We start from the raw sequence: 26,617 nt of genomic DNA, 5'->3' as shown, positions 1-26,617 counted from the left end.
AATTAACACTGTATCAGTAGCTATTCTTTCTACAATGTGAAATTCTGGCCACCTGAAAAACAAATAAATAAGGACGTTTGCATACTGTGAGAAACTAGAATATGTCAGCAGAAGCAGGTGGCAGCCCTCTTTAAGTAATAATGGCGCTATTCCTTACTAGGTTCAGTTGGTCTCAATAATTTTAGCCTGGGCTCAACCATTGGTAGATGTAGCCCCGCGCACACAGGCTTCCTTACGAGAAATAAATAAAGCATTTATTGGAATAAAACTAGTTAAAAAGCAGAAAACAGCACAACACTCCTATTGCAATTTATAAAAATAAATCAAAATTTAATGAGCAAATAGACACTAAGGTGCCGATTCCGATCCGGGTCGGAAAGCACCCTGACTGAGCCGGATCCGGAGTGTTTTCCGACCGAGCCGGAGTCCTGCAGTCCGACTGAGGGAGTACGATACGGCCGTATGCTGCTGGACTCGGTTCGGTCGGACTCCCATAGAAGTCAATGGGAGCCGGTCGTACGACGCGTACATGGGCTCCCATTGACTGAATGGTTACGTCTCGCGCAAGGGTGCCCCTACAGTGGGTACGCTTCAGTGCCATCCGCACCGTACATGCCTGTGTTGGGGGGACCCATGGGTCTCCCCCTGTGTCCGAGTCGTAGGGCTGCAGGTGACAGGGGGTCCGACGCGGACCCCCAAAGGCAACCACCCGGACATTTTGCGAGCCAGACACTCCGGCTCGCACAGGCTGTCCGACGCGTGCATCGTACTGGCTCGGTCATAAATCGCATCCATTGCACGCCACGGTTAGTTTACGACCGAGACGTACGGAGCGGTTCGGACCCGGAAATGACTCGGTCGGTGAATTTCACGTAGCTCGCATCGTACTTGCTCGCTCGTACAGCTGTACGAGTCGGGCATAAAACACGCATACGGCTCGTAGTTTTTCTGGCCGGATCACGTTCGGTGCCCTGCCGACCCGGATCGGAATCAGTCCCTTAGAGGATAAAATCAAATGGAGGGAACCGAAAAAAAGATTTTTCAAAGTTTTAGATGTTTCTAGCACCAAAAAGCACAAAACACTAACAGTGGGGATCTGGTTGCACTAGGCTGGCCCAAAGTTAAAAGTTAAGACAGACTACAGTGGTAATACAGGAACCAGGGCTGGTGGAAAGTTTTACTTTCTGACTTTTTTGGAAGTAAAACATCCTCAGAAGGGCATGACAGCAGGCTGCAACTAAAAGGGTTCCACAAGGCTAGATGGCCATCAAACGAAATCTTGGTGAAGCCATTGACTTTTGGCAGGAAAGTTCAGAGTGTCAGATGTTCAAAGTTCATGCCCAAGATTGGTCCTTTGCTGGCTAGATAGTTTCAGGGTATTCTTCTTGTGAAGATCTCTTCTTTCAGTCAAAAATATTTTTGGAAGCCCGACTTCCTTCAGGGCAAACCAGCAAGTTGAATCCAACCAGCGGTACGATGTTGGCGGCTGTGGCTCGGCAGCGGTCATCTCTGGTTCTTTTGCCAAAAATCTTTAGAACGATTTCTTTCTAGGTCCCAGTTTTTAGGGTTATGCAGGAGGAGTATACTCTGACACTTCTCCAGTGGCCCCAGGACCATAGGGACACCACTTGGGGGGGAGATGCAGTACTCACCTCGTGGGAAGCCTCTAGCAGGGTCCAAGGCAAGTCTGGTTTGAACTGGTCAGCTGGGGTCTTGAGGAAAGTGGGCCTCTTAAAGATTCTTGTGAACCTGTTGCTTAAAAGAGGCTAGCCAACTACCCCTTGGAGTTCACTCTTGTGTCCTAGTACATGGGGGAGCATGTCCAGCTCTTGAGATTTCTCTCCCGAGGTTACTGTAGGTGCAGCCCTCTTTCCAAATTCAGGATGCAGCAGATGCATTCCTTTTTTTGTCTTCCTCAGGTACAGCAGTGTTCTGAAGAAAGTGGCCTGGGATGCCACTTATTTGCCTTGCACTAACTTGTAAATAGGGACCCAAAAAGAAAAAAAAGGTCCCAGGGGCAACCCTACCCGCTTTGACAATTATTTGAGGGGTATGGTCCATAACAACCCCGCAGTACCCTGCTCTGCTAAAATCCAACATGGCAGAATTTTTCTTCCCTTGGTCACAGCTCTGGGCACAACCCTGGGAAGGGACTAGGGAACTGAGAGAACACCCCTTGCAAAACCAATTCTCTGACAAATTTTCCCCCACTGGGATTGGTTACACTTTTTCTACTTGGACAATGGCTTAGGTATGAGTTACATCTGCCTGTGACAGGGGCTCCCCCTTTAAAACTTGTACATGCTGCCAGGAGTAGCGGTGGGTAGAACTCATGGACTTTCACTCCACGCAATTCTTCGAAGTTACATAAAATGTCTACGAGATTCCATGGAGTTCTATCAGCGGGTGGAAAATATGCAGCAAATGCTGCAAGTTAAGTGCCAGTAGCACGAGCAGTGCTGAAAAATCATCACAAACATGCATTGTGCAGCCATTCGAGTTGAATTTGCTGCCACTCAAGTAGAAAATCTACTCAACAAGCAGCAAAAATACCCGAAAGGCAGCCTTCTGACAGCAACCGCCCACGTTAAAAAATTGAGCTACAGGACACAAAATCTCGATTGCATTTTCTGGAGCCTCGCAGAACAAAAAGTCTGCCACGTGGCAGAATTGGGCCGGAACTCAACATTAAAGAGCAAGGCCAAGTGACTAAAATTCCACAGATTTTCATGGAGAAACAAAAGATTACACCCACCCATAGTCAAGAGGAGGTCATACCTCCTCTAACCCAAGGCCTATTTGTTTCCTTTCCTAAGAGCAATTCATATATCCCAACAAGCGGCCAGGTGATAGGTGAGGACTACCTCTGAAAGGGCTACTAGAGGTATTTAGGCAGGAAAATGCTGACTTTCTAAAAACTGGCATTTTCAAAATAGTAAATTGAAAATCTTCTTTACCATCTGATGAATTTTAAATTCCTATTAATTTGAGGCTTTGAATCATGGTTCTAGCTCTTCCAAAACAGAAGGTATATGTGCCAAAGTGAAAAATGACTTCGGAGATTCTTTACTGCCAGAACATGTAAAACTTTATAAGACATGTCCTTCTATTTAAATACCATGCACCCTGCCCTATGGGCACACAGGGATTACCTTGGGGGTCACTTACCAGTATTAATGAAGGTTTAGGCCTGGCAAAAGGGTTATCTTGCCAGATCAATTTTAATACTGCATAGTCAGGCTGCAGTGCCAGGTCCGAAGACATTTTTAGCTCTGCCAATTTAGTGATGGCACAATACGTGCTGCAGTCCACCAGTGGCATTTAACTCAAATGCCATGAATACACTGAGTACCATGTACTGGTGACTTACAGGTAAGTTAAATATACCAATCAGGGATTAGCCAATTGTAGATGTCTAGAGAGGTCAGAGCACATACCCGAGTGCTGTGTGCCACAGTGTTCAGACTCCATACACCAACAATAAAAACCAGCAAAAATTGGGAGGGGGGTGACTATGCAAAAGGAGTATTTCCTTGCACTCCTATATTTCTTTCACCCAGAACTGAGAAAATAAACTGAACTGAGAACTAAAACTACTGAACTGTGAGTTATTCAGAGCAAATAATGATGCGAGCTGTAATCATGCTATTGCTCTACTCCCATTGGGGAAATGGGTGGAGGTATTGGACAGAGGTGCAATCCTGCCCAACAGCAAACAATACATTAAATTGTGATTTCCTAGGATTTAATGCAGTTTTCCATTCTGGCGTGCATTAAAGTACTTTTAGATGTAATAAGCACTGGGTTAGACATTTAGTTATTGTCTGCTGAGTGACTGTTGAGTGCTGAACTCAAGCACTCCCACAGTACCTCCCTGAAAAGCCTTTGAATGACCGCCATTGTTAATACTAAGAAGGGGTTGTACGTGGCTAAGTTTGCAGAGCCACATTAGGGTGGACCCAGAGACATTCGAGTCAAACTATCTCAACACCCACAGTTGAGGCACAGCAGCACCTTGTGACACACAAATGATCATTCTCGATCAGACCACTGTATGGATTCAACACTTTCCTATTTCATTAGACTAATCTAGACCGTGAATATGTTAATTGTGAATATTTCAATAATGAAAATCACGCCCTTTGCAATGAATAAAAATGAATAAAATTAGCTACTTGGAAATTCGCAGATTAGCAAGATTTGCTATAATAATCTAGAGACTTGCTATAATAATCTAGATGCCTGGGCAGATGTGATGGTATTAGTCAAAATGTGCATTAGAATTAAATTAAATTGAATGGACTTGTTGTCTCTTTGGAGAAATGATCTATCCTTATGCTGGTCCAACAGTGGATCAACTACTGTCCAATAGTTATTTATGGGACCATATAGTTTAGTAATATGTTAAATGACTGATAGATACAAGCAGCTTTCCAATTAAACTTTGGCTTGGTCATGAACCTTCATAAACAGAGCTCACATTTCAGTTTGGATGACCAAACCGCTATTGTTGGCAAACGTGTAGTGAACAAGGAAGCCTTCAAAGTCATTATCGAGCATGAACTGGCAATGTCTCAGGGATTATAGGTTAATGTATGGCAGCTTTTAATAAATTCTCTTGAAAATTTGAACAGCGAGTAGGAACAGTTAAGTATTGCCATTGAATTCTGGTAAAAACACAAGTGCAATGATCTCATAGAAGAGGTACAAATGAGGCAAAGTGTGATGTCTTAAAAACATACCAAACACTTATCTGAAAAATTGCCGTTTGTGTCTCCTAGCTAATACAGTTAGACACAGCTGCCTTCTATTTAGATTTCTATTACTGCCAACAGGTGATCTCAGATTCTGATGGAAGGACTGCCACCTTTTTGGGCTCCAGAATGAAGGCCTGACACACAGAGGCATTTTCAGCCATAAACATACGTTTCTGGCTGAAATTGTCTTAATTTGTGACTGTCAAGAATTCACAGAAGACTTACTGGCAAACTGTAAGAAATTGGGTTGTTGATTGAGGGGTGTGAAAACACTACTCAAGCAACAACCACAATCCTCATCAGAGTGATCCACAATAGCCATTAAATTAGTCTATGCTTAACCATCTGGTAGCATGGCACAAAAGCAGTCAGGCTCAACTTAGAGGAAATGTGTAATGCATGTATGCTAAAACAACAAGGTGATGGATGGAATGCTTGAAATAATATCAGCTACAAGCAATCGCATCCCAATCCATAATTGTTCGCACAGCATGCCACCTCAGTTTAGACCCAGCAATATGAAAATCAGTCTTGGCCCTGCTCCTTATGGGAACAGTCCAGCCTGAACTGCCAGGTTAGGTTGTCCATGAATCAGGAAACAAGCAAACCAGGGCGGTTTCACTCTAGCCAGGTATAGCTTGGTTCCAGAGACTCAGTGAATCAAGGCCCCTCGTTTGGGCATACCCAGCGCACTATGGATTGGTATGCGGCTCAAGTGATTGCCAGTGACTGAGATTAATTCAAGCATTCCATCCATCATCTTGTTTTTTTGCATTTGCCACCCTAAGTGCACTGGGTATACCAAGACGTAGGACCCGGGCTCACTGTGCAGTGCAGGGTCAAACTGATTTGAATACGACTAGGTCCAAACTGAGGTGGCATGGTGGGCAAAGAAACAATGGATTGGGATGCGTACCGAGCGATTGACCATGGTTGAAATTAATTCAAGCCTTCCATCCATCACTTTCTTGTATACTTTAGACCCGAACTTAGGTTATCACTTATTAAGTGTAATAAGGTAACCCAGTGTTATTCTATGAGAGAGATAGGCCTTGCAACAATAAAAAATATCTGCAGGAGTTTTTCTCTAGCAGGACATGTAAAACTTAAACCCCTGTGCCTTACTTTTCAAATACAAAACACCCAGCTCTACAAGCCTTTAGTGCCTGACATTAGGGGTGACTTATATGTATTAAAAAGGAAAGTTTAGGCCTGGAAAAAGGTTTATTTTGCCAGGACGAAATGACAGTTTATGATTTCACTATAGGCCAGGGATGGTTTCTCCATTAGGACTCTGGGGCTGTGCCCCAGTGAAACTTCTACACATTCCTACACAAAAATTAAATAGATCGATTTATTTAGAGATACGATTGTATCTCCAAATACATTGAATCATTTCAGCCTGGGCTATCTGACCCAGTCTGCCTGCCCCAACTCACTATGATGCAGAAGATGGAGCCAAGCAGTAAATCAACTTTAAAGAACTGTGACACACAACACAGGGCTTACCGTTCTAAAGCCCTTCATTTGCATTGTGGTCCATGGCAATATCCACTGAAAACACAAGGAGATGATGGACAGAGCGTTGAAACTTTTCAGACACTCACCCCTAGTCACAGATCTGGGATGAATCCAAAATCATACTTTAGCTCACTTCGCCACCCCAGTTCAGACCCAGCCATATGCAAATCAGTCTTGACCTTGTTCCCCATGGGAACAGTCCAGCCGGAACTGCAAAGCCAGGTCTTTCCTGGACCAGAAACATGCTGCCTGGGACTGGTTTCAAGGTAACACTCTTCATCTGCCAGGCTAGCTTGAATCCAGTGGCAAAATGAGCAAGGGATCCATGTCTGGGCATACCCTGCCAACTTAGGGCGAACAAAGCAAACACAAGTTGATGATGGACGGAGCGCTGAATCTTTTCAGAAACTTACCTTCAGTCACAGATCTGGGTTGAATCCATCATTGTTCTTTATCTCACTTTGCCATCCCAGTTCAGACCCAGCCATATGCAAATCAGTCTTGACCCTGTTACCCATGGAAACATTCCAGTCCGAACTGCCAAGCCAGGTCTACCCTGGACTGGAAAGAAGCATCCTGGGATCAGTTTCGGGGTAACACCCCTCATCAGCCAGGCTAGCTTGAATCCAGTGGCAAAGTGAGCAAGGGACCCACGTCTGGGCATACCCTTCCAACTTAGGGTGAACAAGGCAAACAAAAGGAAACGATGGACGGAGCGCTGATACTTTTCAGACACTCACCCCCAGTCACAGATCTGTAGGCCAGTGACTGTTTTAGCGTAATGGGTTTGGTCGTCGGAGTCTCCAATCCGGCGTAATTCCAGACACCTGTCATTCACAGGCATAGATCTCACCCTTTCCCATTCCTCACATGTAGGAGTGGATGGAAGCATGTGTGATTTGGTGCCTTTTCCTTGGTAATGTTGTTATCATGCTTGTCTTGGTACATGTATATTGGGCTGAGACCCCTCGCCTTGCTAAGCTCCCCCACTGTGCACCCCAGGCCGTGGCTGCACATGGCTGGCCCCTATAGAAGTGGAGCTGCTATGTTTGTTCCTTGTGAAATTGATCCAAAAGACGAGCAGGGTTTTTGCTCCCTTGGAAAGTTGATCCAAATATCTTGTGGGCACTTGCTGAATGCTTATTATCTGTGCATTTAAATTACCCTGAAATTGACTTTCTTCTATTTCATTGTTTGAGAGTTGCATTCCCCTCTGTTAGTAGGAGGCCCCCATACCTTAGGCCCTCCCTTGCAGCAGACACCAAGTTCCAGTTTGTTTCTAGGTAGCAAGGATTCCAACGCAGAACACATTTCACCGTCAATTTAGAAATTTTCGCCAAATGTCCTTATCTGCACATAATCGTTGAAAACAACTATATCCTCAGCTCATTTTTTCACTTACTGGGCTGCGAAGTAACCCTGGCTAAACAGTGGTAGAGGGGAGTTTGTAAATGCTTGCTAACTTTATGACAGATTATGCATCACAAAATACTTTTTTTCTAACTATTGGTAGCTCAGTGAGTTAGACGCTCACCCCATTGGCAATTTGCTGGTTCAGAGAACTGCACCTGAATAGGGTTACAGTAAAATGACACCCAGAGGTATCTTAGAGACAAGGATTGATGGCCACAGAATGTTTCTGGGCATGGACACTGGTTGGTATATCCCCAAAAATTGACCGCTATAGCCTCACATTCTACCACAGATGTTAATAAAAGTTATATAGTGAATTAGCAGAAGATTGCTGCACTGTTTCCCTCCTTTTACCAACATCAGGTGCTTGCAACGTATAGTTAAAAGCATAAATTACATATGTAAAGCATGACAGACCTGTCTGTGAACGTGCACATATATTCTTATTCATGAAAACAAAATGGCGGCAGTGTAGAGAATATCCAAATATCTGAGTCAAGCAGAAATGGAGAAATATGTACTTATAATAAAGACAGGTATCTGCTGTATGGTGATAAAACTGTCCCTATCTCCATGCCCTTAACATTAATGGCAAAAACATGGATTTCTTTACAAACAATAAATGTTAAAAATGTTAAGGCAATGCATGCCAGCAATTTAGATCCTCTGTTATTTCACATTTTACTTAATCTTGCATTCCCCAATAGTGTTAGCTATTTCATAATGTTGTGTTTCTGTATTATTTTGAGCATCTTATTACTATTGCATAGTTCATACTTTGAGTCACGGCAGGTGTTTATCAGGGGCTTTGATTGAGACCTCTGGCGCTGAGGCTGAAGGCAAAGCAAAGTGCCCGTCAGTGGGTTGGCCACTCAGCAGATCAAACAGAACAAGGATAATGTATTCCAGTTGCAATTGAAATTCTATGAAATTGTGTGTGAAGAGGGTACACAGATATCAAAATATTTTCAAGGCAAAAGGAAATAATGTGCTTAAATGTCAGGGAGATGCGAGGAAGTGCATTCAAGGAAAAGTGAAAAAAGGGTCCTGAAGAGGAAAGAGAGGCAGTTGAAGATGTGCAGATGGATGAGATGTGCAGAGAAAAGGGCATACATACCTAGCATAAAGAGCACGAATCTGAAGGCCGAAATTCCTTCCACAGGCCTCAATAGTACTATTTAATTTACAGACTCACAATTTCAGAAGTGAAACATATCCAGTGTTAATTATTTGTAACAAATCATTGTTGTTACTCATTTATCTTAAACAGCTTACAACAATCGACAAAGCCAATCGTAGGGACAGGTTTTAGGTATATCTAAGTTGTTGTGTTATATATTTGGATGGAATTACATCTCAGGGGTATAACAAAATACCAGTTGGGTGGCACCCTATGGGAATCAGAGAATTATTTAATATGTTCCCTTTCAGAAAGCCCCACTATTTTCATCCCACTTAAAAACCTGTCTGCACTTATTTATATATGTCTGATTGCAGCCAGCAGCTGTGGGTGCTTCCCAAACCTGGTTAGAGAATTTTCTTCCAAGGTTGATGCTGCATGCAGTGCAAGACACTGGGCTAGCACACACTTTCAAGGGCCTGAAGATGTCATGCTGTCCAATTTGCACATTAAAGTAACTGTTGGACACAGTAACGCAGTAAGATATGGGGCAGTTTGCAGTGCTTAATTTGTAAAATCGGAAGTCCATGTGCTCAAATTTGTGCAGGAGGCCACACCCACTCCCCCTGGCTCCACCCACTTCCTTCACTGGCTCCACTCACTTACTCTATTGGCTCCACCCACATCCTGACCTCAACTTGCATGGCTGAAAGCCACGTTTAACACCCTATCTGAATTCCTACATTGGTAATATGATGGTTGACTTGAATTATGATGATTTTTTATTAGGATATCCTTTCCAAGGAGCTCAAAAGCCAAGGCAAAACCTCAAAAAAGACTGGATGACATGACTTTCGATCTCTTCTTTCTTTGGCTGTCTCTGCATGCACGTCTCATCAATTTCTGACCGTCTCACTGTCCGTATGTGCCTATCTCTTTATCTTTCCATGACGGTCTCAGTCCATGGGACATCTTCCCTTTCTGTCTGTCTCATTGTCTATTCTTCTCTGTCTATCTTTTTATGACTGTCTGTCCTTGCAACCTCTTCCCTTTCAGACTGTCTCTGCGTGCGCATCTTGTCCTTTCTGTCTGTGTCATTGTCCATCTGTCTTTATCTTTCTATGACTGTCTCTGCTCTTCCCTTTCTGTCTGTCTGTCTTACTCTCTGCCCTATGTGTCTATCTTTTTATGACTGCCTGTCCATGCCACTTCTTCCCTTTGTGACTGTCTCTGCGTGCACATCTTGCCTGTCTCTGCGCACACAGCTTGTCCTTTTCTGTCTGTCTCACAGCCCGTCCCTCTGTCTATCTTTTTATGACTGCCTATCCATGCCACCTCTTCCCTTTGTGACTGTCTCTGCGTGCACATCTTGCCTGTCTCACTGGCAGTCCCTCTGCCTCTGTCTTTGCCTGTGAGTGGGCTGTCCCGCCCTGCCTGCTTGTTTTATAAGACGTGTAAACGACAAAAAAACGCCTTTGCCTCAATTATTTGCTTGACGGAGTTACCCAAAAATACTCATGCGAGACGTAAAAACCCCTCCCTTGGCGGCTGCAAGCGTGCTGTGACTGGAAATAGTCCCCTGGGGCTTGGGGCCCAGGTAGGGGCTGCGCCGGCGTGCAGGGAGAGGGGGCTGGCCACAGGTGGGAGTGAATGCAGGCGAAGGACAGCATCACAGCTTCGCTAGGAGTGGGACTGTCTACTTGTCCGTCTCACGATTACCACATTACTCAGACTGTGCCACTGCCAACTTCTCATCCACAGTACTGTGTGTTGTGCAACTTAAACCAGTCCAGGTGTGAGGTAAATAATAATATCAAAAATAAAAATCAATGATGTGCAGCAATGCTTGTAGACCCGGCCCTGATAATTAAGTGCCGGTGCTAAGCACCGGAAAGCACCGGCACAAATTAAGCACTGGCAGTTTGTAATGTGTTTAATATTTCAAGACTATACCTTCCCACTGCTTCATAAGCCATGCTTTATCACTAATTTCCTTTGTTTTAAAATGCACCATTTGCCAAATGTTTTTCAATTTTTTCTCAAGAGGAGAGCTCACTCTTAACCCCACATTTGGCTATTAAGCTTGCTCGTGTCTCGCACTACATAAAAGTCATACCCATGTATTACGCTCACCAATTTCAAATGTCACCAGCCGCCACTGCTACAGGCTGCAGTGGCAGACCTGAGACATGTTTCCAAAGGCTTCTTTAGTGCTTGGCACAATGAGTGCTGCATGCCCACTAGTAGCATTTAATTTACAGGCCCTGTGCACATGAAATACCATTTACTAGGGACTTTCAACTAAAGTAAGTGTGCCAATTAGGTGTACGCCAATTGTACCATGTTTTAGTGATAACCACTTCAGCACTAGTTAGCAGGGGTAAAGTGCACAGAGTTCTAAAGCCATTAAAAAGAATTTCATCAAAATAGGAGGAATCAAGGGAAAATGTTTGGGGAACAACCACCTAAGGGTGTCAGCTCTAACACTGTCGATAACAGTTTTACTACTGTGTAATTCTCCATATGAAGTGTGTAAAATTACACAATAGTAAACCCCACACAAGTTTGAGAATGCCCACAAATGTTTGTGCCCATTTACAAACTTTTATCTGACACTTTCCCACCCTAGAAATGGCTGCTATTTTACTACATATAAAGGTAGAGCAACTCCCCTTCCAGTTTGGGAAAGGGAATGATCACCTCTAAAAATGGAGTGGAATTAGAGAAAGGCTTGGCCCACTGGAGAAAATGTTTTCCTTATGGAAACAAAATGTGTGCACTTGAGCAGCAAGCTGCATATGCCCAGCGCATAACTGTACACTCACGTACAATTTATTCATTGGAAAAATGGCAGCCTGCAAACTATGTTTCATGACATTCCCAGAAGTGCACCTGAAATCCGACGCTTGCTGCAGGTATTTCAGGCACAGAGCTGGTAATGATTGTGATTTGAAAAAAGAGTAAATCTACTTTTATTTAAATGGAGATGTTAAATCTCTGCACTTGCTTTTTAGGCTTTCCCTCTAAATCAGTCTCTACCACCGTTTCCCACCTGTTACGTATCTCCCCAGGGTTTTGAAAAATGCTTCTTTCTCTTGTGCCCATTATTTAACACTTTGGAGGAATTGGAAGAATGTTTTTTAGATGTTAAATCAGTGCTTAATTTGTGCCGGAGATTTCCGGTGCTCAATGCCGGCACTTATTTTCCAGGGCCGGTACTACAGGTTTCTTCATGCGGTGTCAGGCCATCTCTCGATAGAACGTCCTCAGGCCAAATCGCACCGAAATGTATACCACGACAATATATGCACTGCATTTAGGCCTAGGACTAAGACGCTATTTGAGACACTAAGTGGCGTAATATGCTATTAAATTGTGCTGTGCTAGTAAGCGATTAATTTACATGTTTTCAAGTTGCTGTTCATGCACCGCAACATCTCGTGAGACTTCAGAAGTTACGGCCGCTGTCTTGCCTACGGCCGCCGTTTAATTACAGATCACGCCCGAGTCACGTGCTTGTGCTTGTGATTAGCGCAATTCCGGCTCCTGAGTAGCACACAGACTTCCGGCTAAAACAAGGTAGGAAGTGCACTTCATCGCTCGTTTTGGCTTCAGCAGCGATGATAAGATCTGCATGACTACCAATGTGCATGTCCTGGAAAGGCATTTCGCCCAAGCACGAGTTGACAGTTATAACGAGGAGCAACTTTGAGCAGCGCTAGCAGGAAACTTGGTCTGTGCCTCAATCTACACTACAGCCTACCTTCCATCTGGAAACAGACAGAAGTAGGCCCTTATTTTGGTCCATAGTATGTTACCGCAACACTAGTTAACTGGCACAGCCAGCAGCGCCACATGGACCTTCTACCCTATCCGCTCCTTGCAAGGAAACCATACATTCTACATTAAATTATTCTTTATTTTAACAACACCCTGATATACATGGTGTGTCAGCACAATTACTCTCCTTGCAGAGAGGCTGGAATCTAAATTGTGTGTCCTTTCAACACCAGTCGATCTGCAATAGTGTTGAATTCTGATCTAACTCGCCAGGGCATTGCACATAAAATACAGTTCTGTAACATGCATGGTATACATTCTTTGCATCAGGCAAAATGTATATAACTCACATGAGAATGAACCTTACCTGTAGAGAAATTGCTCACAAGACTGTTCGTGATGAGTGACTTCAGCAAATCCAGTCAAACACACCAGAGTCTGGAAGACACTCCTAGCAAGAATATGGTTCATGGTAGAGTTTATCAACAGACACTAACACTGCTCTGTGGGACGCTACTTTTGTCACATAGATATTTTTATTACTGTGCAGCTCATAAGTTATAACCTAGCACAGTGAGCTATGAACTGCTATCAAAGCGCTACATGCAACCGGCATGGTACAAGTTAGAAAGTTATGTTTTTTCCCCAGTCTTTGTCTTTCCTAATTTTACTCAAAAGGATTTGTTTGGGTCGAAATACATTGCAATTAGTAAAATCAACCCTAACCACTGTGTGGCCCTGCAGAAGTTGCATTAGTCGTTTTAGCCAATTTATTCCAAAATAGTGCTTTACATGCACATTTGCATTCACTTTTTAAAAACAATTCTCGGGGACAGGGGGACCCTCCTATCAAAATCTTACTTGAGGAATGCTCCTTTGCTGAAATTCAGATCGGGTATTACATCTGGCTTTCAGAAGCACCAGTTGAGGATTTGGGTGGAGTCAATAAAGTAAGTGGGTGGTTGGTGCCAGTGGAGGAAGTGTGGGGAGCGGAGGGGGAAGTGAGTGGAGCCAGAGGAAGTGGGTGTGGCCTCCTAAAAATAATTGAGCACCTGGACCTAATATTTTACAAAGTAAGCACTGTGTAAAATCCAATCATGTGCAAGACTGACTGAATATGTGTGCATGTATGGGTACTTGGGTTACATGAGCCCAGCTATGGAGGCAGCACTGAGTAGAAGGTGGGACGCCTAGGTATATTGGGATTATAACAACGAGCGTCTATACCTAGTGAGTGAAGGAGTAATGTTCTGAAGAGAGGCGTTCTTTCAAATTCTTCCTGCAAACTAGCAGAATGGGTAGCTAGTCGGTGACCTGATCATGTTCTGTTTAGAGGTGCACCTTTCTTCCTGAACTGCAGGGTGGTACAAGCAGAAAATGATCACCTGATGTTTCCTACATTAAATAAGATTTAATTAATAGTTGAAATGTGCTACTCAGTTAAAGCCCAAGGCTTAAATATACTAACATCTAAGCCTTGAGCTTTAACCGAGTAGCACAATTCAACTATTACTGCATTCAGCTGGTAAATGTTGCTATGGTACATATGTACTTTTAATCAAGGTAACCAAGAGCCCGTAAAAAGAATGGTTTTGCCTCTAAAATATTGTCATGGTTAGGAATTTGAGGTCTTCAGCAAGAAAGTTTCCCTGCCCCCATCTCGCTTCAAGCTCACTTTCTTAAATTAGGACATTTGTCTATTAAAGAAAGCACATTCCAAGCTGTCCGCTGAGGCATGCACATGCTTTTTGATGCGTGCACGCACATCAAGCGTGTGTCATGATACAGGCGCACTCAAGAGTCAAGCTGCATTGGAGGAAATTTGGGCATTTTTAATTTAGTTTTCGAACATGGCATACAGCCTTTAGAATGGTGAATTAAACGTAAAACAAATATTTAAAAAGTGTACGCAAGTACAAACAAACAAGAAAAGCAAGCAGCCTGATAAAACTTGGTAGCTGCCATGCCTTAAAAAAAGATAAATAAATGAAAAATTAATTTGAAGCTTTAGAGCAGGACAGAAAGCTAAAAGGAGAGAAAGAAAAGCATGAGGCAGAAAACAGAGGAAAATCCAATAAAGTGCTGATAGCTAAAGAAAAAGAACATTGGCAAAGTCAATCATCCTTTCTTTAATAATGCTTATTCATTTATTAACCCCCAAAAAGCCGACCCACCACTGGCCATTATTATTGGTTTTGCCAATGCATTTTCAACTGCGGTGAAAGCATTGGCAAAAATTTCAGGCAGTCATCTTGGAATGGTATTTATATACTTATTGATTTACCATTCCAAGATGGTGATCATGTAGCATTTAGACTCCATGTCTACATGGTCCTTAGAACTTTATAACATTAATAAGATGTATTGCAATTCCAAGATGACGACACCTACCCCTTCCCACCCCCCACGATTCTAGTGGCAATTTGCTTGGGCAATTTTACAAGTACTGACAAAACCAATTCCACCTGTGTTAAATGGCAGTCACCTTTATTTTATCCAGACTCCATTAAGTAGCATAGGCATGAGGAAAAGGGATGGACAGGAGAGCATCTGTGGAGTGAGTATCAGAAGAAACAGTGGATAGGTACACTCATCCAATAAAAATAAAGAGCAAAACTAAATTTGTGCAAGGGCAGGACAAACACTAGGGGGCAGATTTACAAGCCTCTTGCGCCACTGGTGCGTCGACGGCACACTTTACTGCCACATATTTACAAGGACAGGAAAAGCCACCCTGCGTGACTTTTACTGTCCTTATAAATATGGCCCCTTTGCACGCAGCACTTTGCTTGAAAGGGGCGTTCCATGGGTGTTGCTGTGGGTGCTCCCACGCAAAACCCATGGAAGCAAACATATTTCCAGAATTTATGAGAAATCGTAAATCTGGAAATGCGTCTGAATGCTACACCTCCCAGGGGAGGCATAGGGAGGCGCAACAAGGAGAAATAAATGTATTAATTTCTCTTTGCTTATTTCCTCTTTCTATGCAGGCTGCATTCTGCAGCACACATAGAAAGAGGAAATCACCTCTAGTGATTATTTATGTACAAGAAGGTGTTCCTTCCTGCACATAAACAATCAGTTAAACAATTGCAACAATTTAAAACAGGTGGCTGGGTAGATGGCGCACACTCCAATCTGGTCAACAGTTGTCCGTAGAACGTGCAAATATTTACATATGGTGCTTCAGGAGGAGGGAGAGCCACCTAATCCCCCTCAAAAGGAAGAAGACCTATAGAAGTCTTCTTCTTAGTTAAACTTCAAAATAGGCTCCAGCACTCCACAATTCAATCACAAGTATAATATCTTATATTAATGCCCAATGTCTTTTATTCAGACATAAACTCTCTTATTCCTTGAATAGTTCATCTGTACATATTCTTGGTCAACAACAGCTTCAAGCCAAATATGTGTTTCGTCCGTTAAGTTACAACTGGACTTCATCAGGGCTGAAACAAACAAAATAGTAACATAATGAATGAAAGGAGTCATTGGGTCACGCTAGACCCATCTCCATGTCACGAAGAGTATAAGTGAGTAGCAATTGAAAAGTGCATTGATTATTTTGTGTAAGTCACCCAAAGTATATACGGAAATCCGTTAGGAACCCACGATCTAATCAATCAGTGATTGGAACATAGAAGGGGAAAGAGTGGTTGTTAGTATGATCAGTCCCTCAAAAAACAAATGTGTTTAAAATTAAGGAGGACAAAATCAAATCACCTCCAAGGTTCAACTCAACAAATACCCGTGTTGTGCTAGATTGCTCCTTTCTACCATTCAACAAGCCACTATCTGTAATATGGATCACCTTATTTCTTCGATGTCATTGTCCTAAATTCAGTCACCAAGATATACTCCATATACAAACTCTAAGTATCAGGAAGAGAAACAATATAAATAGGGTCTCCTAGTTGATTCCTCTAACCCTAAGTGCAATCAATTTCAATGCGATGCTTCACTCACCACCGTACTTGGGCATGTTCTATCTTTATCTTTGTAGAATAGTGTGTAATTTTCTCCGCAGTCTGCAATATGAAATGTGTGATGTGTTACCAGCAAGTAGACCTCAGGTTATTGCACAATATCTCCATGTCTGACACAGGGCAGCATCTATCACATAACAGTTATACTCAGTACCCAAACGCCAATAAGGGTAAATGGAGAAAGGTGAATGTATGAATCGGTGTCCTGAAGGGACATACCGAACATACTGAACTGACTTCATCAGCCCGGGACAACGGCACGATAAACTAACATACGTTAACTAAAGGGAACATAACTGGAAAGATGACGACTTAACAAATTGGACCAATTTAACCGCAAAAGATTCACTCATAAATCTTACCGAAAGAAAGTGTGCTCCCATCTCGTACGGAATTCCCGGTGTTGTACACGGGCGCCATCTTTCTCTTCCAATATCTAGTCAATCAGGACCGGAAGCAAAAGTGAGCGCATATGGCGGCCAACTTGAAGTGTGCATACACTAAGTGAATTATGATCTCACAGCCGCCCATCAGCTGAATAATAAACGCGATCAAAGCGAGTAACATGTGCTAATACCATGTCAGACTACCCATATGTTTTCATTATGGGATACGGGTTACATGTCCCATGTATAGTTAAATTAATACACTACACCGTTAATTCTATACTGTATTAAAGCTTCTGTGCTGATCATAAGACTAATAAAATAGTAAGTCTTACTCCTTACTGCCCACAGTGTTTTTTTGGGCCATATAGTTACTACACAAGTAAAAAGTCTGAATTATCTCGTCACAAGCATCATGTTCCAGAATCAATATCAAATAACATAAATGATGGACCAAGGGTTACATGAAACCAGGGACGGGGGAACAACTGAATGCTTTTAAACAACATCTGGAAAGTAACCCATGCAATATGGCATTTACCATGCATCACAGTAACCAGAGAATTGTATTTTTAGATGTGGAATTATACATATGTGATCATCAATTAAACAGCAGGATGCACAGAAAGGAAACATCGTGCAACTCGGTGTTACATGCTACTACCTTGCACCCTAACCATCAGATTGCAGCAATACCCTTTGGCGAGATGGTTAGGGAGAGGCGTAATTGTAGCTCTAATGATGAATTTAAGAGCAATGTAGAAGACATTAAGATGAGGTTTAAAACTAGAGGATATGATGAACATCTAATCAAACAACAAAGCCATGAGACTAAACAGAAAAGAGACACTCTCTGACAATCGTCGTAAGATACCTACAAAACATCAGGATTTGATCAGACCAATCATGTCCTTTGGGAGTAACACAGGGGACATTAGCAAAATACTCAAGAGACATTGGTACCTACTCATGGGTGACAAAAGCATTGCTCCGTTTATTCCCAGGAATCCGAGCATAACTTTTCATAAAGGGAGAATACTGGGAGGACTGATTAGCCCTAGCTACCCCACTCAAACTAGGAGACAGGATTATCTTACTGCTCGAAACAGAGGCTCATATAAAAGTGGGAATTGTTCATTGTGCAGATTCTGTTTGGATGTTAAGAAATTCTCTTATAACAAGAACCTAAAATACCTGATAAATGCTAACATCAATTGCTACACATGGTTTGTAATTTATATTAGTTTGCAAATGCGAACAAATTTATGTGGGGAGCACTAGTAGAATGTTCAAAGATAGGATTCAGGAACACTGACCTGCGAGAAGTAGGACCATCATAGGACCTTCCATTTCCATGGCATTGGAATGGTACCACCATTGGAAAGGGGTGGGAACAGAGAACTCAGACTGCGAAGTCAAGAGGTTGTCTGGATTTTGCACCTCAGGGCAGTCGAGGATGGTCTAAATGTGGACCGGGAGTTACATTATTTCTTGGGAGATTAACATATGGATGTACAAATCATTGTACTTATATCATGTGTGAAGTAACTGAACTCGTGATATTTTGTATTGTATAGTTTATGCTCGACCGAAATGGTCAATCCTGAAGTATTATAAGATATGTGGATGTTTGACATTATTGTTAATGCCAGTGAACTGCATCACAAGCCTCTATAAAATTGCAGAATGTTTAGTTTAGTATATTCGCAATGATACTGGTTGTAATAAGAGCGACATACAAAAAGAATGATATACTTAATAGTGTTTATGTACACGATATGAGCATGTCAAATGAAGCAAGCATGTCCAATTTTGGAGCATGACAAGGTTGCTAATGTGTTTGTAATCATGCTGTACAATGAGAACTATACGTGTCTAATATGATGTTGCATAGAATGATGGCAACTTCCACTACCACGAAAATGAAAACACCTTCTTTTCTTTCTCCTTTTTTACTATCCTTGGGTAATCTCACAATCACTAATATGTGTATTATCAATATTTAGGTTAGTGGTGTCTCACTCCTCCGTGATCGTTCAATGAATAATGACATTTTATCTGATATAGGGTTGCGGTGACTATTTCACGACGCTGAAACCATAAGATGGCCACCATGGTTTCATGTAACCCTTGGTCCGTCATTTATGTTATTGATTCTGGAACGTGATTCTTGTGACGAGATAATTTAGACTTTTTACTTGTGTAGTAACTATATGGCTCAAATAAACACTGTTGGCAGTAATGAGTAAGACTTACTGATTTATTAGTCTTATGATCAGCACAGAAGCTTTAATACAGTATAGAATTAACGGTGTGGCGTACTAATTTAACTATACACGGAGCATGTAACACGTATCCCATAATAAAAACATATGGGTAGTCTGACATGTTATTAGCACACTTTACTCGCGTTGATTGCGTTTATTATTCAGCTGATGGGTGGCTGTAAATGAGATCAGAATTCACTTAGTGTATGCACACTTCAAGATGGCCGCCATATACGCTCACTTTTGCTTCCGATCCTGATTGACTAGATATTGGAAGAGTAAGATGGCGCCCGTGCACAACGCCGGGAATTCCGTGCGAGATGGGAGCACTCTTCCTATCGGCAAGATTTATTTATTTATTTATTTATTTATTTTTGTTTTCCAAAACCTTTATTGTTCCATCGAAGAGTACACTGCTATTCAGCCAACAACCCGGAGGCAGGCAGCTAGTTTGCGAGGCGGAACTCCGCCCAACCATTTGAGGTCGTACATTCGAACAGCAATACAACATTTTGCAATGGATCAAACAAAACAAAACTAACAGAGAGCCCGAGTCGATAGGAAGCAAACAATGAATAATCGAAATGTCATAATCACCTTCACGCTGCGCCCACAGCCCACCCAGACAACGCAATCGACTGACAACCCCCCACAGAATGCGAGCCCCAAACCCCAGATCACTTATGTCAGGCGGATCACCACGTACAGCGCACCACAGTCAAACTCCAACCTCGCCACGTCACCAAAGCCACAATCAGACCGCCTAGTCATCTTCCAACGCTGTCGTTCTAGCCAACCAATCCACCAGTGGCTGCCATATATCTACAGGCCGCGAGCGCTGTGGCAGCTGGTCCCAGTATGAGGTCAGCTGCTCCCTACAGTACACCGCCGATCTTATCCAGGCCGCCACTTTCGGCGGCATCGACTTCTTCCAGTGTAGCGCTACTTGACGCTTAGCAAGTAATAGTAAAAGGGCCACAAGCCTACGTGAGGCCTTAGGCACATTTCTAACGAATCCCAAGAGGGCCACAAGTGGGTCCGGCTCCAGTTCCACCTCAACAATCTGCCCCACGGTATTGAAGACTGCAATCCAGAAGTCGCGTATGGGACCACACACCCATGCAAGGTGATAGAACGCGGCCTCCTTCTCACCGCATCTCCAACAGTTCGCATCAGACCGCAGTCCCATCCTACACAGTTGCATGGGCGTACGGTAAGTCCGGTGCAGACAGCTGAAGTGTACCAACCGCAGCCTATAATTAGGGGATAGGTTTTCAAGTTGGGAGCAACAGTACTCCCACTGTTTCTCGGTAATAGATATACCCGCTTCATGTTCCCACGAGGATCTAGAGTCAGTGTGCACAACCGGAGCTGTGTTTTGAGTAGCTCTATAGATACGTGTGATCAGTTTGCGCGCGGAGGAATTCGAGAGTACGTCCTCCAGGGCCGCAAGCGTCGGCGGAGCATCTGGAAACATAGGGTACCTGCCCTTGCATGCGGACCGCAGTTGATAGTAGAGAAGAAGCTCCGAGGCCGTCGGTTCCGGCGCTGCCGCCATATCCCGCAATGCAAGGAAGGTATCGTCCGGGTACAGGTCTCCCGCCACCTTCAGGCCGCAGGCCTGCGCCCGCCGCACCACCGCCGCGTCCGTCAATGGCCCCAATAGTGGATTATCCGCAAGGGGCATGCTCGGCGCATATAAATCATCAACGCCCGCACGTTTGGCAATGCTTGACCAGGCCCAGCGGACCATTTCAACAGTGTCAATGTCAAACCGGGAGCGTCTGTATCTCTGATACACCGCTGCACGAAGGGGGCAGGGGGCCGCAACGTCCATCTCGATAGCCACGTGCGGCTGGTAAGGGATCGGGTGCTGCCAGAAGTGCAGGTAGTGGGCCTGAGCACTGTACGCATATAGCTCCATGTCCGGGGCCGCGAGGCCTCCCTGACGGAAGGGAAGTGTGAGGAGGTTCCAGGCCACTCTGGGCTGCTTACCCGCCCAGACCAGTTCAAGCAAGGCAGAGCGAAGCCGACGGAAGAACGACCTAGTGAGTGGCAGGGGGATGTTAATGAATAAGTAAAGAAACTTAGGAACGACCACCATTTTAGCAATTGCTATGCGGCCCATCAGTGATAGCGGCAGCGCCTTCCAGCGCCTCACCTTACACTCCAGCCACTCCACGGCCACACCAAAATTGGCCAGCCATATGTCCTGCACCGATCGGCTAAAGCGTACGCCCAGGTATTTAATCTCATCAGTGACCCAGTCAATCGGGAATTCCGTATGGCATTGACTCGTACCGTCCGTCAGCGGGAACATCGCCGACTTTGACCAGTTGATATCGATACCTGTGAGGCCACTGTATCTTGTCACCTCGCGCATCAGTGGGTCAAAGTTGTCCGATGGATTCATCATATATATGGTTATGTCGTCGCCGTACATAGACACCAACAGGCCACGCGATGTGAAGCCAATACTGCGATGAGTGTGATGTTGGCACAAACGAGCCGCCAGCGGCTCCGTCGCAATGGCGAACAGCAATGGCGACAAGGGGCAGCCCTGCCGAGTCCCTCTGGTTATGGGGATCGGGGCAGACGTCTGACCATTAACCCGCACCCTAGCCGTCGGGTGATTATAGAGTATTCCAATACGCCTGGCAAAGGAGGGGCTGAAACCCATGCGAGTGAATAACGGCCGTAGGAATTTCCACTCTAATGAGTTGAACGCCTTAGTTGCGTCAAGCAATGCGGCCGCGGCTTGTACCTTGAGATCCAAATAATGCAGGAGCCCAAACAGCACTCTGAGATTGTGGGAAGTGGACCTCCCCATTACAAAGCCCGACTGATCGGACAACGCTATCTGTGGCAGCATAAATTTCAGACAGTCAGCGAGTAATTTCGCGTAAATTTTGGCGTCAAGATTAATTAGCGAGAGTGGGCGATATGAGTCCGGGGTAACAGGATTTTTGCCAGGTTTAAGCAGCGTAATGATAAGGGCCTCTCGCATCGAGGAAGGGAGGATGCCCATCTCCATCGCTTCCTCAAAAACACTGTGCAATCGCGGGACCAGTAGGTCTGCATATTCCTTGTAGAAGGCCGCCGTCAGCCCGTCGGGGCCTGGTGCCTTACTGAGTGGCATAGCGGCTATCACCGCTCGAATGTCCTCCTGCGTGAAGGGTAGGTCCATATATTATCGGGCATTATTACTGAACCACGCAAGTGCTATGGTGTCCAGGTAGTCACTAATAATAGTGTCATCAGGTGCAACCTTAGAGGTATACAAGTCCTTATAGTAATCTGTTATCACTGTCAGTATAGCCGGAGGATCTTGAATCACTTCACCCCCTGACCCTTGTAGCTCGAGAATATGCTCCGACCCACGTGGCGGGCGCAGCATGCTTGCTAGTGTTCATCCAGCTCGATCACCCTCTCCGTAACGTCTGGCCTGAGAATCTTTGGACAAGAACACGACCTCCCTCTCCGCCTCCTCTTGATACTTGGTCAGTTTCGTCCTGAAGGCTGCACTCGCACCACCAGAAGGGGCCGCCATCATCGCAGCTTCAAGCTGGGCTAGTTCAGATTCCAACTTGCTCAGGGTATCTCTAATGGAGCGCAGAACCCCAGTTTTGAGCGCCATGCAATGACCCCTGGTTACTGCCTTACAGGCCTCCCAGAGCACGCCAGGTGAATCTACTGAGCCCTCGTTGAGTGCGAAGTATTCCTCCAATCTTTCCCGCAAAGAATGCTGGAAGACCTGGTCGCGCAGCGCACGGGAGGGGAACCTCCAACTAAACGGCTGAATGTACTGCGGCGGCGTGGATAGCGTCAAGCAAACCGGGGCATGATCAGAAAGAGACCGCGGCAAGTGAGTCACCTCTAACACCGATGAGTGCAAATCTCTGGACAGCAGCCAGAAGTCCAATCTGGACCAGGCCGCACGATGAGCTGTGATACACGTACCGGCGCGGGCCTCAGGGTGCAGTGTCCTCCAGGAGTCCACCAGCCCTGCCTCTTGCATAATATGGCCAAGCGCCTCCGACGCCCTGGGGTGATGTTCCCGAGTTGTGCCCTGCCTATCTTTAGTATCTGACAGTACCACATTATAGTCACCCCCCCACAATATCGCCACAGGTCCACAGGTCCGCACCCTATGCCACAATTCCTCGTAGAACTCTGGATTATCGTCATTCGGGCCATGCACATTCACCAGAATCACTCTCGCGCCGCACAGCGAACCGACCAACAGAACATACCTGCCCCCTGCGTCCCTGATTTCCTCATGCGTCCTCCAGTGAAGCCCCTTTCTGATAAGTATCGCCACCCCTCTAGAGTAGTTAGAATAGTGAGCGTGGACTACCTCACCCCATCGATTGTGCCTGAGCAGCTGCGCAGCATTGGCCGTCAGGTGCGTCTCTTGCAGAAGGCAAATGTCCGCACCTTTTCTAATTAGGAAGGCCTGTATCAGTCTCACTTTCCGTCTATCATTCATGCCCCGTACATTCCAGGTAATACACTTTATGCTATTCACAGCCCCAGGCGTGTTAACAAAGTTCGGGCAAGCATCAGACATACACCAACCCCCCCAGTCACCCGGCCAATTCCTGCCAAATCTCGAAGCAAGCATTTCCAACCCAGCGGGTCTCAACAGAGGGGGGCGGCCATGCCTCAGCAATCTGTAAGCCCGCCGACAAGGTAGGGAACCTCCACACAGCAACAAGCATTGGAATAAAACTCGATCAGGCCACGGACCTGTTCCTCGTTGCGTCACTTCCTGCAACCCTTCTCTGACAGACAGCACACATCCCACCCGGCCATCAGGGCAGCCTGCCCGGCAAATGCCAGATCACCTCTTGCTAGGTGACTGTCGACATGGCAGCGTGCAGTGCACAATGTGCGATTTAATAGCAGTTTTCGCCTCCTCCGACCCAGCTCTGAAACTTAAATAGAACTCAACAAAAAACCCCAACCACGACCAAACCCCTACCCCACCCGCTCCAACCCCCCAATCAGGTTGTGCAATGACCTCCCAGGTCCCCCTCCCAACTACGACAACTGTAACTACAGTCCCTAGATGTGAACAATGAATGGGAATCATCCCTTGAGGTACGCAGGTTGGCCACCCACAAGCCCTGTACTCATGACAGGGCGATCGAGTGCGGGCCTAGTGTACCAGCTCAAGGACCCTCCCCCCCCAATCCCGCAGTCCTGCTCAGCTCCCTTCCAGCATCTGAAATTGGTACTCCAGGGAATTAAACATTCTCTATGGCCCAGCACAGCGCGGACAGGCAATACCCAGCGACTTAACAAGAAGCATACAGGAGCAGTCATTCAACATCACTTAGCCTGTCCCGCTGGTCCGGGTCATCTGCAGGTGCCTGAGACTTTTGGTCCTTTAACAGTTGTTTGGCATATTTCAGAGCCGCCTTCGCATCAACAAAGAAGGACGGTTTACCGGGACCTTGGACCCGGAGTTTAGCAGGGTAGATGAGGGAGTATTTGGTGCCCGCCTGTTGAAAAAGTTTCTTCGCCGGCAAAAATTCCCTTCGAGCGCCCTGAACCTGCATCGTATAGTCCGGATATAGTGCAATGTGGTTGCCCTTGTATTGCACGTCTGACATGTCTCTTGCCATTCGTAAGATCACGTCCCGGTCCCTATAATTTAAGATTCGTTCAATAATAGGCCGGGGCGGTGCGCCTGGTTTAGGCCTGGGCCCCAATGATCTGTGAGCCCTCTCGACCAAGAACATCGAAGACAAACCCGACTCAAACAGATCCTTACACATTTGTTCAACAAAGAGCTCCATGTTGGTTATGTCCGTCGTTTCCGCCACACCCGTGATGCGGACGTTGTTGCGCCTCGAGCGCGCTTCCAAATCCTCATTTTTCTGTTGTATGAGTGTCAGGATCTTATCCATGCCCCGCAGTTGGCCGGCAAGGCCGGTCTGATTTTCCTCCGTGTCGGCCACACGTGTTTCGAGCGATTCCACTCTCCCCTCTTGCTTGTCCATGCGAGACGTGATACCGTCCATGCGGGCCGCCAGCGCATCCATTTTGCCATCAATGCCATGTAAACTTGTTTTCAGTTCCTGAAACATGGCTTTAATGTCCACATCCTGAGCACCACTCCGGTCTGCTCGAGAAGACTCAGCCTCACGGAGGTCTGGGTCTGGATCCGGCGGCTTCTGCTTGGACTTGTCAAAGGTGATTTTCGGCTGCCGCGTGTCCGGTTTGCCCATGGCCGCTCACCGGACGCTACCCGGCGCCCGTAGTATGTGTGGGCGGCCGAGCCGCGAACTCCTCACACTGCACCAGTCAATCGCCAACCACCAGCGTCTCGTCAAGGGCAGCAGGGCGGTTAGGCCTCGTTGGTAGGTAAGAGGGCTGGGTCCTCAGTGGCGGGACACGCACCGGGCACAGAGAAACAGACGAAGCGGGGAGAGTCACAGCGCAGGCCGTCGGAGCAGGCCAACACTAGTACAGCCGTTCACTGTCCGCATCCCAGGTCAACGCCCCAACATCCCTGCAGTATGGTCGGGGCATGTACGGCAGCCGACCACGACTCTCCGATCGTCGCCCTGGAACCTTCGACCATAGAACTACGGCTTCAGGGAAAATGGCCGCCATTGCAATCATCCGATCGGACCCGTCACTGTTCACCGGCATGCAATCCAGGGGCAGGCGAGGGAAAGGAACAGATCAGAGTCTCAGACCATGAGGTTCGGCAACACGTGCTCCCAGAGCAGGGCCCAGCAGCGCCCGCCGATCGCAAGCATCAAGAACTTTTCGCGCCGTCCCCGGTAGCCAGCGAGCTCCCAGAGCGCCGCAGTGCGTTCGGGCCTCTCCCCTAGACGCACCTCCAGTCCACGTTCGGAGTCCCTCCACACCAGCCGCCGCTGTCTCAGCTTCACTGTTTCAGCCGAAGGGGGTGAGCATCCGGCGGGGCGCGCGTCTCCTGGGGCGATCGAACAGCCTCTGCCTCACCCCTCGAACAGGTTTCGGGCCCTCCACACGCAAGGCCCCGGCTCTCGCGATTGTTGTAGGCCTCCGCGTCTCCGTGCTTCCCGCGGGCCGCTCTCCGCCCACGCGTCTCCGACGGGGTCAGAACAGCCAAAGCACAGGGCGGACACCCTGGACTACCGTCTCGGGCGGGGAGGTCCGAGCTCGCACCCCAGTTCAGCAAATAATTGAAGGATTTCTGTGCTCGATCGGCGGAGCTGCGGTTTCAGGCAGCCATTCCGCTCGGCAGCCAAGCCACGCCCCCCCTATCGGCAAGATTTATGAGTGGATCTTTTGTGCTTAAGTTAGTCCAATTTGTTAAGTCTTCATCTTTCCAGTTATGTTACCTTAGTTAACTTGTTTTAGTTTACCGTGCCGTCGTCTCGGGCTG

Source organism: Triturus cristatus, chromosome 2_2 (assembly GCF_964204655.1).
Source record: "Triturus cristatus chromosome 2_2, aTriCri1.1, whole genome shotgun sequence".
In the NCBI taxonomy this organism is placed as follows: Eukaryota; Metazoa; Chordata; class Amphibia; order Caudata; family Salamandridae; genus Triturus; species Triturus cristatus.
Note: the sequence above shows the minus strand (reverse complement) of the source record.